The sequence below is a fragment of the Canis lupus genome, chromosome 31 (genome assembly GCF_003254725.2).
Source record: "Canis lupus dingo isolate Sandy chromosome 31, ASM325472v2, whole genome shotgun sequence".
In the NCBI taxonomy this organism is placed as follows: domain Eukaryota; kingdom Metazoa; phylum Chordata; class Mammalia; order Carnivora; family Canidae; genus Canis; species Canis lupus.
The window spans coordinates 30,340,023-30,353,386 of record NC_064273.1 but is presented as its reverse complement, the minus strand read 5'-3'; positions in this window follow the sequence as shown (position 1 = coordinate 30,353,386).

The following is a 13,364-nucleotide window of genomic DNA, read 5'->3' as shown; positions in this document are numbered from 1 at the left end:
TGTGACCTCGGTTGCATATATTTTATAAGCCATTTGGCTTCGTCAATGAGCAACCTGGAGTAAGGACAAAGGTGAGGATGGGGAGCACTCCCTGAGAGATCCCTGATTCACTGCCCTTGTCTTCAACAGAGGGAAGAGGTAATAGTTAACTCACTGGGGATGGGTGGAGCTACAAATTTGTCAGACAGTACGCTCTCACGGTACATCACAATCCTTTCATATAGTTGTGTGAAGCCTCCATGTCTCGAGAAATAGAAGTGTTCTGATTTAGCACTGAACTGCCTCGGATCTTAGAAGATAAAACAGATCAGTTCTGGTCTCAGGCACTCTGAAGAGTAAGATGAGTTTCAGGCACAATAAAACAAATGGAAGGAAAGACAATAAAGAAAAAGAGAAAGATGGACAGAAAGGAAGGAAAAGAGAAAGGAAAGAAACACGAAAAAGAAAGAAAATGAGAAAAAAAAAAAAAACCCTCCTAAATGCAAATCACTAGGGGAAGAAAAGGTTATTGTTTCACTAGTGAGATTCGTCAGAGCCTATTAGGAAAAGTGCCATTCAGAAGGGCCATTTTTGTCTTTAAAAATTATTTTCCAGGAAATAGATACAACGGAAGCAACTACTGACTTCAAGTGGCTTTTGGGGTTGAGATATTTCTTCTTTTTATTTTCGGTTGAAGTAAAAGAGTTGGCTCTGATAAGGAGGCAGAAGGAGAAACTGGAGACAATTCAGTGTAGACCTTGTTTCTGATAAGCAGAACTTGAGAAGTAGATGAGACAGGTGTAAGGGATGGTTTATCCTCTTGCACAATTTTGAGGCCACAGAACCATAAACTGTAATATTTCCCAGAGACAGGACCCTGCACTCTCTAACCAGCAAGCAAACTATAAACTATGTTGGGTAAGGAAAAGATGGTAGTCTTGGGGCAGACCTGGTGGCCCTCACCGAAACTAAAATGAGAAATTGACAGTGTCAGACATTGGGAAAAAAAAGGTTGAATTAGATTATCATCTTTGGGTCTGATGACAATGATTAATTCATAATTAACACTATTAGAATCGGTGATTAGAATTAAAGGCTGTTGTCACTTAAAAATTTTTGAGTGTGTTTATATAACTAAACATCCTCTTGAGGATTTTGGAAACTGCCAGCAGACACTGACAGTATCATCTTGTGCATCTTAATCTTTGGCTCAGTCTACAAATAAGCCTGATGGAGGCATTATGCAAATTTTTTTTTTTTTTAAATCTAGAGGTTCTGCAAAAATGTTACCAGATAAAATATGGGATGCCCAGTTAAATTTGGAATTCTGATAAACAACAAGTAATTTTTTAGTGTAAGTATGTCTAAATGTCGCACGGGGTGTACTAAGAGATTACCCATTGTTGGGTTACCATTTAAATTTAACTGAGTGCCCTGTTGCTAAATGTGGCAACTTTATTCTGGAAAAGTGAAGTGGGATTTTAATTATTTAGTCCTCTGGGAGCACTTGCTCAGTTTTTAGAATTTTTTTTTTTACTTGGGTATAGCTGACACACAAATTCATATTAATTTCAGGCATGTAACAGTGATTCGACAACTCTCTACATTATGCTATGCTCACGGCAAGTGTAGGTACCAACACCTGTCACCATACAGCACTTACTATGTCACTGGCTGTCATTCCTTATGTTGTGCCTCTTATTTCCACAACTTATTCACTCTATCTGAAAGCCTGTTCCTCCCAACCCATTTTGCCCGTCCCCCCTCTCTCTTCTCTGCCTCTTTTAATTTATTGTGTTCCCTCCTCTTCCATTAACCCTGGTTTCGTGATTTGATCACTCTGCAGTAACATCTTTTAGCCTGCTAACCATTCTTGTCTGGGCAGCACACCTGTGTATGACGCTGCTTCTCAAATGGTGGTAGGTATAGCTGCAAATCACACAGGTGTCTTGTTAAAATCCAAATTCTGATTCAGCAAGAATGGGGTGGGGCCCGAGACTGTGCATTTTAACAACTCCCAGGGGACACCAATGTTGCTGATCTTAGGACTCACTTTGAGGAAAGCGTCTAAACCCGAGTTCTCAATTTCAACAAAACAAAAGTAAAACTATCATTAAGGTGAGTTTTTTTTTTTTTAAACACCTACATCTTCCATTTTGTGTGTGTGTGTGTGTGTGTATGGATTCTTTATTGTATTTTTTTAAGTCAGAAAATGGGTAATGTTATGCATTTTGTTAATGAAAGAAAAATTTATTAGGTTGTGAGAAAGTTCTGGAAAAGCACATGTTCCAGCAATTCGTCATTGGATTGTCCATCCGTTCATATTTCTGGAAGAACCAGAAATGTCATTAGAAAAATCACATGATTGCATTTGGTTCACAGGTCATCCTGGGAGCCAAGTCCCCAAATGTGTCGGTTACTAAGGATGAAACACCCCCCCCAACTCCACCCCTTGAAGTGATGTTTTTTATAACACTGAGCTCTGTCAGGGAAGAGCATGTTGAAATGATTTCAACATCTGCATATACAGGCTCAAAAGTCCTTTTAAAATGAAAATCCCAGATTAACAGCTGAAGAGTTTGGTTGCCGGGTATTTTGAGCCTTAGGATGGCAAAAACCCAAATTAAAGAGAGGCGGTGCTTGTCAATCAGGAGAGCGCTTATGATGCTCACCAGTGCTCACACCTCATTCCCATCCCGTGCCCGACACGCAGCGTGCTCTGTGCCTTCACTAGATGCAAGCAAGGTGGATTAAATCATCTCCATGCTGGAAGCTTCGTGTCTGCTCCTGACCCCACAACCAGTATGCAGAGAGTCAGGCGGCAAAAGATGTGTTGACAGGCTGTGTGTCTAATGTGGCTTCTGTGTCAGACACGGGGCAGACTGGGGGTGGGGGGGGGAACTGGCTGGGAGGGGTAGAGGGGTGGGGAAAAACCCGCTAGATAATTTTTTTGGGTGAAGCAGTTAAGTTTAAGCTTTTGCTGTCAGAGGGAATTTGAAGAGATGGAGTCAGCTAAAGGATGAGTTGAAAATGAGTTTCTTTTGAGTGAGGCGAATGCCATCTCATTAGAGACCCTTTATTTAGACTGGAGATTTTGATGGTTGCATGGTCTCCTTTTGGAATCTTCCAAGGGCCTGGCTAAGAAAGGGGGGTCTTCTCTTATGTTCTTTTGGGACACAAGAAAGTGAGATATGCAGAAGAGGCAGTTAAAAAAAATCATCTCCAGAGTTAGATAATAGTATTACATCAGTGCTCATTTCCTGGTTTTGCCTATTGTACAGAACTTGTGTAAGAGAATATCCTTCTCCTTAGAAAAGACACACTGAAGTATTTAGTAAAGAGCCATCTTGTCCGCAGTGTAGTCCAAATGATTCATAAGATAGAAAATGACAAAGCAAAAATGATAAAATGTTAGATGGTTGGGAAATCTGGTGAAGGTACAAAGGAGTTTTGTAATTTTTTATGTAAGTTTCAAAATATTTCAAAAATGAAAAATTTTAATGATCTCGTGAGAATGGTGAATGCTCCCCAGGCCAGTCCCTGGTACTGTCTCCTCCCTTGAATCCCAGGGCAAGGGCATGCATGCTTCCCGTCTTCGCAGTTAACACTAAGTCTGGCTGTCCAGTGAGGACATCCCTAAGGCTTTGTGTCACTGTTCTTCTCTTGATTGGTAAGACTCACAGGATAGGGGCTAATCCTGAGAAGCACAGGACTGAGCACAAAGAAAGCAATCAATCCCTTTTTTTTTTTTTTTTTTTTGGTGATGTTCAACCAATCTTTCTTTTGGTTGCGATTTGCTTATGGAAAGGGAAAATCTTTGGGCAACATACGGCCAACAGAATTATCTTAGTTCACGTGTGTGTGTGTGTGTGTGTGTGTGTGTGCTCTGCAGGTCAGCACCGTCCATTTCAGAGCACCATTAATTCACATGGCTCCTTGTGGAGGAGGCTCACTGCTACAACCTACACAATCCTGCATCCAGAATACAGTGTTTTCAAAATAATTTGCACAAAGCCCAGTTCTGCACCACAGAGAGGGTGATTGACTCCTTGATATGCAGCATAAAGGGTCAGGAAGGGAGCGAGCTCTCAATTTTTGCCAGTTGGATGCCTTTTCATGATGCCTAAGCATGACACCTTGAATCACATAACTCTCACAATGGAAGAAACCTTCTCCAAAATCCTTGCTTTCAGTCTACACACAATTTATTTTTTATTTTTTTCAAAGGCTAAGAAGGAGCTTAAAGTTTTTAAAGTCTGTTAATTACCTAAGACAGTCTTTCAAGAGATCTTGTTGCCAGGGAATACTTCCCACACATGCATTCACTCGGATGCCCCAAGCAGTAAAGAAAGGGTTCTTCCTTTCTCGCCCAAACCGAGGTGGTCCAAATCAATCCTCTTTGGGAATTTTTAACCTCCAAGATCTCTAAGATCTTACACTGAATATGAAAACTCTAATATAGATGGCTGTCCTTTCTTTGGGGAGGAAAAATTTCATTTGGTTTAAACTTGAATTTTTTTTTTTTTTTTTGCTAGAAAATCTGTTCAGAGAATTCACTTTTTCCTTTTACAACTTTTTTTTTTTTTTTTTTTTTAAAGATAGTGGTTCGTGATTCTGCTTTAGAGCCAGGTAACTTGCTGCCATTCATGTCTGTATAAAGTTATTTTGGAAGATGCTCTGACTCCACTCCTGGAGATTTACCACAAAGTCTTAGTTGGTCTCATTTTTCACTAAGAAAGAGCCCAAAGCACCATCTGCAGCTCCCTATCCCCATTCAGGAGATGGGAGGGCAGGGCTGCCTTTTACGGCTCCCTGTCTGAATGGAGCCTCCCTATTAGAAGACTGGATGGACACAGGGAGGGAGGGCCGGGGAGGGGGGCCGGGGGACCAGGGAGCACTCAATAGCTCTCTAAGTGAGAACAATTAGTGATGTAAGTGTATTCTTGAAAATGAACTGCTTTGGGGCAGATTACTTACAAGCACCATCATCCCAGCTAAAATCTCTATATAGACTTCGGTAGTTCTGAGAAGTCATCTTCTGAGACAATACTTATTGGAATTCATAGTGTTTCCTTTCGTGCTCTCTGAAATTAGCTAATGTTCTGGTCACTCCAGAGCCTTTAAAAATGGTCCCAGTCCCGAGGGCTTCGTAGAGGGGAAGTCTGGCAGTGCACACGCCTCAATTGTGTGCCTACTTGGGATTATTTATTTTCAGTTGGCAGCCATCAGAATCAGAATCTTTTCTTTCCTTTTCTTTTCTTTTTTTTTTTTCTTTTTTCCTAAACCGGACATAACAGTAGCTTTGCCTTTCATTGTCAGCAAATAGCAATGCTTTCAATATAGCAGAATTATTCATATTTATAAGGCAATATTTGAGTCCTGATTTAAAAATACATAATCCAAAAAGAGCAGTTTTCTTTTTCTCCATCTGATTTCTTTAACTTCTAAAATTTCATCTTAATGAGGCTAGGAGGGTAGAAAGATGGCTGGTACTTTGTAGTTGCATAGTGATGGAGCAATCATGGAAATATTGTTAATGTTACGTGCACTCCTTTACACATAGGAAGCAGATCTTCTAGCCCAAGGAAAAGAAATTGAGATGGATGGATTCCTGGGTTTTGAGAAAAAACATTTTTTGCTGACATACGGACACTTGTAGCCTTTATTGTAGTTTTGCCCTTTTATTTTTATTACGTTTAAAGATAGCATTTTATGAAACAAAATGAAGCTTGGAACATTTTTCAAAATATTTCAATGATTTGGCAGTTGGTAATGAAAGAGCTTCCGTGCATTCAATAGGTAGGAGATGCACACAACTATTGACCATTATATTTATTCAAACTTTTCAGCCATCTTCTGAAAGAGCTGAAAGAGCCTCGTGATTTACAAGGTGCTTCAGAGAATGTACTAGAGCTAAAATCTTTACAAATCTCCCTATAATTTTTTTTTAATTAGAGTTTTATTTTAATTCCAGGATAGTTAACACACAGTGTTATGTTCGTTTCAGGTGTACAATACAGTGATTCAACACTTCCATACAGCACCTGGTGCTCATCACGCAGGTGCACTCCTTAATCCTTATCCCTTGTTTTCCCTCCCTCCATCCTCCTCCCCTCTGGTGACCATCAGTTTGTTCTCTACAGTTAAAAGTCTGTTTCTTGGCTTTCTCTCTCTCTCTCTTTTTCCTTTGCTTTTTTGTTTTGTTTCCTAAAGTATTTCTGAAGTGCTTTATTAAACTCTTCCAAGTCGTCAATGTAATATTTTTTAATATTACCATATTAATTTCATTTTTAATCTTATTAAAATATTAAATAAATAAAATAATATTAAATAAAACATATTTTATTAAATAAATAAATATTAAATAAAATAATATTAAAATATTATTATACTTCATTGGTTGATACTTTATTATAAATTGACAGGTGGACAAAAAGGACACGTGAATACCTGCTATACAGCATTGCATCTCCCCCCATAAAAGTCTTGGCTGCATGTAGACAGAGCTCTGCTAGTTCTTAAACCCCATGGGTATCACTAAGGCATGGAATACTCTGTGAGGCTGCTGTCAAGGCCCACACGAGAACCAGGGTGAGTGGAGTTAATCTCAGCCAACCTGCTTGGTCTGAGAGTGGGCAAAAGGTGGTTTCCAAAGGAAACCAGGTGCATTGTAACAGCAACAGGTTAATGAGTGCTGCTATGGATTGAAACTTTGTCTCCCTCTACAATTTGTGTGTTGAGGCCCTAATCTCCAGTGTGATGGCATTAGGAGGTGGGAGCCTTTGGTAGGTGGTTAGGTCATGAGAATGGAGCCCTCATAAATGGGGCTTGTAACCCTATAAGAAGAGACACAAGGGAGATAATCTCTCTCCCCACCATGCAAGGACAAAGAAAAAAGGTGGCCATCTGCAAAGGAAGAAGAGAGCCCCCACCAGACACTGAATCCGCTAGCACCTTGATGGACTTTGCAGGCTTCAGAGCTGTGAGAAAGAAATGTTGCCTAAGCCTGCCAGCCTGGTGCTTGTAAGGCAGCCTGAGCAAACGGAGTCAGGTGGTGAGGACCAAAGCCAACAGAGGTCCACTTGCTCAGGAAAAATTTTGTCACCATTTACCTAACATTTACTGACCACCAAATAAATGCACATGTTTTAAAGATATATTTGTACATTTCTCATGAGTGCACTTTGGAGTATCGATGACATTTTCCCTTTACTGAACTAGAAACCCAAAGGCGAAAGGACTGGTTTGAGCCAAACTGAATCTCCAGCCAAAACAAGACTGGTTTTTGTGAGGTCACTTTGGGTTCTCTGTCTCCAAGGATCACATGCTTCCTTTGAGTTCTGAGTCTTACAACATTCCACACCTCACCGTATTCAGCCATTATTGCTTCTTGTCTGAGATCTCGCCCTGCTTACCAAAAAAGGTCCTTTAGAGCGGAAACCGTGTATTGAGTTTCTTTATTCTCCATTACACATGGCTTGGCATGCAAAAGACACCAAATAAATTCTTGGTTACATAATTTTTGGAAATTGGAAAAACATTCCCTAATATGCTAGTGGAAGTTACATTGTAAGAGATGGGATCGTACAATTTTCTCACACATCCCAAAGTAGCTCATACTGATATTCTAAGACCAGCAAGTCTTCTGGTGACTAAATGAAAGGTTTTACTAATGTTAGTTGATACCAGGTATTTTAAGTGTCTTGTTTTAACAAATATCGTACTGAGCTCTGAGTATATATTTTAGAGATGAGTTTAGTAGTTGGGTGGGGAGACAGGAGCACCCTCCAAAGGAAGATGTCAGTACCCATTCCAGCTCCTACGGGAACGTGTCAATGCCTTAAGACAAGGCTACTTGCAGCAACTCATCAACATCATCAGTACAGTACAGTTTTTGGGTGTCTACCATATAATGAGTGTATAAATCGGGATAAAGCTGTGACCAAGAAGTTTATGATCTAAGTAGGAAGAGGACAAGCAAAGAAGCTCTGATTATTTCCCAAGTAAGTGAAGAATAAAGTGTATGTCTCCGGAGGGAAGACCCAACTCAACAGAAACAAAAACAAAAACAAAAACATAAACAAAACCCACCTCTTCAAAACTGGATTATAGCACCTCTCCTAAAGGAAGAGCAGAGCTCTCTTGCTTTGGTGAAAACCAAAAGCTCTGTCCTGTTCCTGGCAGGAATTACTTGGTTGACTCCTCAACTGTATCATGATCAGGTGAAGAGTTTAGGGACCTTTGATTTTCAAAGAGGACTTTTTATGGCAGATGCCAGTTGACCCAGGTCACATCCACCTGGGGACACACAGGAGGCTGTACTCTGCTTGGACTGGGTTCCTAGCACTGCTGTTAACACAGTCCCACAAACTGGGCAGCTCGAGTAGCTGCAATTTATTGTCCCACAGTTCTAGGTGGGAGGGAAATCCAAGATCAGGATGTTGGTGGGGTTGATTCCTTCTGAGTCTGTTGCAGGCCTCTCCCCTAGATTCTGGTGATTTACTGGCAATCTTTGGCATTCCTTTGGTTTGTAGACATGTCCTTTCAGTGTCTCCTCTTCTCCCTTTATCTGTGTTTGTGTCCAGATTTTCCCATTTCATGAGGACATCAGCTCCATTAGATTAGAGTCCACCCTATTCTAGTATGACCCCATCTTAGCTACATCTGCAATGACCCTATTTCCAAATAAGGTCACCTTCTGAGGTCCTGAGGGGTTAGGACTTCAACGTATGGATTTGGGGGGAACATGAGTCAACCCATGATAATAATAAAAATCTGTATCTTGCCATCACCCTGCCTCCTACCACGGGTGAGATTTCCTCATGCTCTGGACCTTAGTTCCCTGCTAATATCCTACCCCCAGGTATTTCCAGGTGAGCTCTGGTCTTAGATATACCCATCACATGCTGCTTGCCCTCTGCTATCAACAACATGCCTACCACTTTCCCTGGGCACAGCTAAGTCCTTTAGGCACCAGGACTTCAGTACTTGTACTGTGGGACCCTCAGTCCAGGACCATGTGGCATGCTGGTGTCTCTACAGCAGCACCGGGTCTTATGGTGTCAAAGTAATTCTGTGTTTTCTGTAGCTTCATCCTCCTCCTTCTTGACAGAATGGACAATTACGTTGATCTGATCATCTTCTTCATAGGAACCAAATTTGCTGATGAGTGCTGTAATCCTACAAGGGGGGCAGGGTGGGTATCTGCACTTTAGATGAAGGAAAGGCAGTGAGGACTGGATGTGAATCTCTAATGGAGGGCTCTTGATGCCCTGGCCGTCCCAGTGGGGAGAGTGTGTGTGCTCATGTACACGTGCGTGTGTCCGTAGGCAAGTGTATGCATGTGTGTGCACCTGTGTGTGTGGCATGTGCACAGCATCTTGCCTTGGGGATTTTCCTCAAATTCCTAGCCTTACAGTGCGCTTCTAGTCTCTGGCCCCTTTTAGCATAGTTGTTTTCACATATTTTTAGCCACCGAACCCTTCCTTCAGATGTGCATGGACAGCCCAACAGGAGCCCTGGCACAAAGTATCTAGTTGTCAATTCTGGATTCTCCATTTATCAGCTGTTTGAACAAGGTCAGTTTACCTGTACCTCAATTCCCTTATCTTCAAAATGGGGAAAACACTGTACTAAACTAAAGGTGTTATTCTGAGACACCAGAGTGGCTTAGTGGTTTAAGAATCTGCCTTTGGCTCAGGTCATGATCCTGGTGTCCTGGGATTGAGCCCTGTGTTAGGCTCCCTGCTCAGAAGGGAGTCTGCTTCTCCCTCTCCCTCTGCCTGCTGCTCCACCTGCTTGTGTTCTTTCTCTATGTCTAATAAATAAACAGAATCTTTTTAAAAAGGTGTTATTCTAAGAGCAAATGGGTTAATGCCTGTAATACTTTGGACACTGTCACCAATGCCTGGTTTGGAAGCTAACAAGAAATGACTAATTCTTTTTTTTATTTATTCATGAGAGATACAGAGAGAGAGGAAGAGAGAGACATAGACAGAAGGAAAAACAGGCTCCATGCAGGAAGCCCAATGTGGGACTTGATCCCGGGACGCCAGGATCACACCCTGGCCCAAAGGCAGGCACTCAACCACTGAGCCACCCAGAGATCCCAGAAGTGACTAATTCTATAACTGCTTCCAGCCAATAAAAAATGTAGCAAATATTGTCCATAATCATCTATTTTGAAAGGGGGAACAATGATGGAATTCTCAACTTCAGTTGCATTTTTTTGACTTAGGAAGCTTTAGAAAATTAATACAAACTCTCTTTTCCTATTGGATTTCATATCGATCAAAGGAGGGCTGAAGCAAATAACCAATGGTTCAATTTCCAGCAGGTGGACAGTGGAATGTGGTACCCCATGGTTCTCACACTTTAGGGGCAGCAGAATTCTCTAGAGGGTTGTCAAAGCCCAGATGGGTGGACCCTGAGCCCAGGATTCCTGAGTCAGTAGGTCTGGGGTGGGGCCTGAGGTCTTGCACTTCTCATATGCTCCAGGAGATGAAGATGCTGTTGGGTGCTGTTGGCTCAGGGGCCTTCCTTGGAGAACCATGGCTATTTGCAGAGCTGCCCTTTCCAGATAAATTTTTGTTCCAGCCTGGGTGAAGAGTGGTTGGGTGTTCATGCCAAAACACGGGCATGTCGAATTTTTACCAATTCTGAGGGACTCTGAGATCTCAGATAAGAAGTGAAGTCTTTTTTTTTTTTTTAAACAAGTATTTAGATAACAAGTGTATGCACGAATCAGGAAATTTCATTTTGCTTCTCTTCTAGACCTGCCTGTTGACTTTTCACTGATTATTGTTAGCTAAAAACTTGCTCACTATCAAGACCAAAAATGTGGTCACCAGGAGGTGGAACAGCAGGACACATCTGCGAGGAACAGGCTCCCAGGTATCAGTATGACTCAGTGATGCCATTTGAGTGGCTGCTTTCCTCGGATGCTCTTTTGTTCCTTTCAGAATTAAATGTAAAGATATTGAAACTGAAATCACACAAGCCTAGGATTTTTTTTTTTTTTACAAGCCTAGGATTTAACCAATGAATGAAAACTTCAAATAATGGAAATAACTTTTTTTTTTTTTTTTTGAGAATGGCTAAGAGCTATTTGGTGGGGAGGGAAAACACGTCCACGTTATTTTGCATTGTAGAACAGTATGGTTTATCAAGCAAGCCCAGGAGGCAGTTAGAGGGAGGATTGCAAGGTTAGGTGGCATTCACTCCCCTTTGCGAAACTGTCTTTACCTCACACTTGACAGATATTTCAGATAGATGTGATGAGGTGAAGAAGTTGGCAAGATGAAACCGAGGTAGCATCGCTCCTCAACACATAAAGATGGTTTGATAAAAAAGAAAGGACAAACAGGAAAGGTGACCTGACACCCTCAGAATCACAGAGACGCCTGCCTGGAAGGATGACAGGAGCTCCCGGTGAGGCTAGTTTATTTACTCGGTGGAGCTCGGAGGCTGTGATTACACAGCTCAAGGTTGGATCCCGGTGTAATTAGGAGCCAAGGTGGAATGGAAGTGATCCATGTGGCAATCGGTAGGACAGTCAGAGTTGGGGCGGGGGACTGGTGGAGATGCTGGCGGGAAGATGTGCTGGACGCCCGGTTGGGGCTGCAGGTGAGGGCACCTTCTCGGTAAAGAGCAAGCGTGGAGCGTGTGAGAGGTTGACTCCACTGAGATGCGACTTCACAGACACAAAGAAGAGGTTACAATTTAAAGAAAAGATTGCCCAACAGTACAGGCAGGCAGAGATATTTCTCTTTCCAGGGCCCATCTCAGACCCTCTGTATCAGATTTTGGGGACTGGGTCCCTGGAAGTTGCATTATTTACAAGCATCCCGGGGATTCTGATACAGCCCATTAGAAGGCAAGGTTGAAAATCAAAGCTCTGGTGGAGTACTGAAATGTGTCCTAAAACATCAGAAATGATGTGTGGGTATACATAGATGTGTCCATCAGGGTGCTCAGAGACGCTTCCTGTGCTATTTTATTGTGACCATTTATAGATACGCTCAATTCGCACAAGAATCATTTCCAAGCTACTCGACAATAATTTCAGACTAGAAGACAAGTTGGGAAAATAAAAATAATACAAAGGGCACATACACACCCTTTCCTACACACCATTTTATCCCATTTGGTTTATTACTTGTGCTCTCTCCTCCTCCTACACACACACACACACACACACAGACACAGGCACATACATGTGTGCACTTGCATGCATATATACACGCGCTTTTTTCCCCCTGAACTATATGAGGATATGTTAGGTACATTGTGGCCTTTTCCTCTTAATTTTTCACCAGTGCTATTTCCTAAGAACAGGGATATTCTCTTACATAATCATCATTCAGTTATCAACTTCAGTAGTTTGAACAATGATAAAGTGTTTTGTCTAATCTACTATCTGTGTTCCAGTTTTGTCAGTTGGCCCAATAATGTCCTTTAGATCCCTCCCTTTAGTCTCCCTATTTAATCTGAAATATTTCTGCAGGCTTTTTTTGGTGTGTTTTAGAACACGAACATTTTGAAGAAAATGGTCACCACAAACTTCCATTCTTGGAACATTCTCTTTTGGGGCTTCTCTGAGGTTTCCTTGTGATTAGGTTCAGATCATACATTCCGTGCTGAAATTTTGCATAGGAGATGTTGTGTCCTCCTCAGGGTACCATATCTGGGGACCCTCAGTGGCCATGGAGCTACATTGGTGATGTTAATATGGGTCATCTGGTTAAAGGTCTATTTGATATTTCTGCGATTTAATTACTCTTTTTTTTCTCCCTCACAACTAACAGTCAGTGAGATGACATTTTAAGACCATACAAATATCTCCTTCTTCAGCAAAAGTTTTCCCTAGATTTAGCATCCATCAATGATTTTTGCTTGATTGAGTCTTTGCTATGACGATTGAAAATGTTTTCTCTCTGATATCCTCTCTTCATCTACTAGTCATTCTCCTCTCCCCCACTTATTCACCCATTTATTATCAACATGTATCATGAATTCTTACTTACCAGTAGGTCATGACTCTACCTCATTATACTGGTGTTCAAATTGTCCCAGAGTTGGCCAGCGGGAACCCCTTCAGGTACCTGAGTCCTGGCAACATGTCACCATTATGTTTTGACACTTTATTTTCTAGGTCATCTTCCCTCTTTTTTTGCCCAGCTCTGGATTTAGCCATTTCTCTGAAAATGCTTGGTTCTTTTTAGGGGGTGAATCCAGAGAATGGTATTAGATGTCAAGATCTGAGTACTGGATGTGCTCGTTGCTACCGAGATTTCTGTTTCTGGACTTTCCAGTGGGCCGAGACAGGAAATACATGCATTGTATGTGCATGTCCAAGCAAACAGACAAGCAAATATACCTACAAG